This window comes from Myotis davidii, unplaced genomic scaffold (genome assembly GCF_000327345.1).
Source record: "Myotis davidii unplaced genomic scaffold, ASM32734v1 scaffold1395, whole genome shotgun sequence".
Lineage (NCBI taxonomy): Eukaryota > Metazoa > Chordata > Mammalia > Chiroptera > Vespertilionidae > Myotis > Myotis davidii.
In genome coordinates this window covers 234,407-237,572 of record NW_006288604.1, presented here as the reverse complement: position 1 = coordinate 237,572, position 3,166 = coordinate 234,407, and the positions used below count along the sequence as shown (strand labels likewise).

At 47.1% G+C, this 3,166-nt stretch overlaps 1 long non-coding RNA gene across 1 annotated transcript in view; it reads right to left on the bottom strand.

The window, feature by feature from the left end:
* The window catches only part of LOC102774556, a 16,517-nt gene that overhangs the window by 4,598 nt on the left and 8,753 nt on the right, over window positions 1–3,166 (bottom strand). The window contains exons 2-3 of the long non-coding RNA XR_435493.2: window positions 1,905–2,099; window positions 1,027–1,691 (exon numbers count right to left, since the gene is read on the bottom strand). This is a non-coding gene — a long non-coding RNA (uncharacterized LOC102774556). The remainder of the gene's footprint in view (window positions 1–1,026; window positions 1,692–1,904; window positions 2,100–3,166) is intronic.

Here is a 3,166-nt window from a genome sequence, read left to right as displayed (position 1 = left end):
GCAGCCCAGCTTCAAAATCATGATCACGGGCCGCAGGCAAGGCGACATTGCGAGACCCACAAGCCTCCATGCCTCCAGCAGTGATTCGTGATCGCGATCGTGATCACGGTAGTGACCAGACATCCTGGGAAAAGGATCCACCGTGCTGCAGCACATAATTGTGATCAGAAAACTAGCCCACAGGCAAGGAGACAGCCGGGACCCAGGAGCCGACTTGTCTGTGTCCGATGATCGTGATTTGAAAGCTGGGCCGCAGGCAAGGCCACATTCTGCGACCCAGAAACCGCCTTGCCTGCTACCTTGCGATCAAAATCATGATCCAAATATGGCTTGGAGCAAACGCGGCTTCTGGGTCCCGGAATGCCACCTTGCCTGTGGTCCGTGACCATGATTTGAACGGTGGACCGCAGGCAAGGTTGCCGGAGCCGGTCCATTCTTGCTGTTTTATGGGACCCGTCATTTATGGCATACTGTTCTTAATATATTTGCTCTCCTTCTTGGCACTATGTGTTTTAACCAAGGTCACCTCTCTGAGAAATGTTGTTTCCCCAGGTGGGGATTTTTCCCTGGAGTTAGGGATTAACAGGACTAAGGAAGGGAATAAATCAGTAAAACCTGTGGAGAGCTGATATAGGATTAAGCCTAGGACTGATCTGTTGGTAAAGTCACAATCAATTCCCAGCTTAGAGGGCACAGTCCTCTTAGCATAATTAAGCTTGACCTTATGAGGCTCTCTAGATCTTATCTGGGAGCTAATGGGCTGAGGGAAGTGCAGGAAGTGGTCAAAACAAGTGAAACTCACAAGAACTGTGTAACTATGGTAACCACTACCTTGTTTACCTCTCACTATAAAATAAAGGCTCAGCTTGCCTTGGGATCTCTCTCTCTCTGTGGCCTCAGCCAGGCACAGGGAAGATCCACGGAGACTAAGGAAAGCTAGAGAGTTTTGAACGCTGTCTCCGTGTAAAACATTCTTCGCCGACTCCGTCCACACCTTTGGGAATCCCTGGACCGCTGGGGCTGGACCCCAGCATTCTCTGACTGTTTTCATGAGTGAGGTGGTTTTCCTTACATTTATTTTGTACATTTCTTAGTCTTCGGTCTCAGTGTTTCTCCTTATTTGGGTGCTTATGCCCATGGCATTGGGTTGTTAATTTCAGATTTCAGTGGTTCCCGCTGGTGTGTAGGAAAGTGATGGCTTTTGTGCATTAAGAGTGAGCCCTGCAGCCCGTGCTGTAGCCATGTCAGTTCCAGGAGATTGTTGTTCTTGAGTCTTTGGCATTTCTACACATACAGGCATATCTTCTGTGAGCAAAGACAGTTTGTTTCTTCCTTCCCAACTGCACAACAACTCTTACTATTTTGATAGCTAACTTTTAATTGCCAGGATCCGATTGTTAGATCTGATGATGATCACGTCCGATTATTAGAGGAGTAAGAGCTGTTTCCAGCAGGAAGTGGATGGGGGTGGCCCAGAGGGTCAGGCAGGAGCCAGGCGGGTCAGTCACAGATGCTGCTTACCAGGCTGGGAAGGGAGTGGCTGCGCTGGGAGGCGGGCATGGAGGCGTTGGGGTGGAGGATATCCTGTCGTGACTGCTGGTGGGGAGCTCCGGAGAGACAGACCTACAACTGTTTGTGAGCTCGCTCACCTTGGAGACTCCTGTTGGCCAGTCATTATTCCTTCAGCGTATCTGAAATGCAGGTAATATTAAATCTTATATTCAGTTAGAAACCTTTACAACCATCAATTAATATATTTCTCTGCATGTTGGCCTTGAATAGAAATTCGAGGCAGAAATAATGCTGACAATTTTATTAACCGATGTCACCCCAGTAAATTCAATAAAAAAGAAATAATGCTGAGAAATCCATCCCATTAAAAAGAGCAATTACTGAAAAATTACCATTATCCTAGTGAAAATGGAGTGCCAGCGCACATTCCTCCCATCAATTATGACCCATTAAGTCCTAGGAAGTAATCTGGAAATGACCGGACTGCACCAGCGGTCCCATAGTCTTCTAAACTATAAGGCGTGCCCTTTGACCCCTAGTCACTCTGATGGGCTGTGTGACCTGGTGGGCGTGCTCTGAAAGACAATCTGGGGGGAAAATATAAAAAGAACATAAAATTTCCTGTGATTAATGTCAATTCTCTTAAAATTTCATGTTTTATTTCAAAATGTCTCAGAATTAACCCTCCAGAGCCAGGCTTTCTTCTCGTGGTAAGAACTTGCTCCCACTGTGACCTCATTTCCGCCTGAGCTGTTTCACTCCTGTGACGTGCCCACTGCTCACAGGGCTACGGGACCAAACTTTGCTTGAACGTGTGTGGTCTGGGCTGCCTCCGTGTCACACGCCCTCCATTAAGCCCGCATCTCCAGCTGCCACAGAACTTGTTGAAAAGCCTGGGGTATCTGGGGGTGGGGGGGCGGGGTGGGGGAGAGAACCGTGAAGAGAGGGAGCCTGCCCTGGACATGAAGGCACCCATGGGGATAGCAGTGGGGATGCCCAGCCTGACAGAATGGATGTGGGGACCTGTCCACTGAACACTCGTAACAGTCGATAACTTTCATCCTGTCACTGACTTGTCATAACTTCGCATCATTGTCATCATTATGGCCCAGCATGTGTCTCTGCCTGTGAACGGAACCGTGACCTCCTTGGTTCATAGGTCAATGCTCAACCACTGAGCCACGCCAGCTGGGCAACATAGATGAACATTAAATACATATGACTAATGAAAGACAAACTTGAGAAGGTGGCATATTGTGATTCCAACTACCGTATTTGCCGGCGTATAAGACAACTGGGCGTATAAGACGACCCCCTAACATTTCCACTCAAAATACAGAGTTTGTTATATACTCGCCGTATAAGACTACCCCCTCTTCCGCACACCTTCCACACACCAAATAAAAGGTAAAACAATATCAGATTTGATTTTAACATTTTAATTTATATTCAAATGCTTATGACATGCAGGAAAACTGTCACAAGGCTGTATGTAATCAAACATATACATAAAACAGTGCAAGTTTATTACCGGTAAACATACCGGTAATTCACTAAAGAAAACACACTCTATAGACTGGTACCGTAGATGCTTCTCAGGAACACAGGCAAGCAGCCCACAACCTAGAGGGACTGTCAATGATAGAAGAAAGAT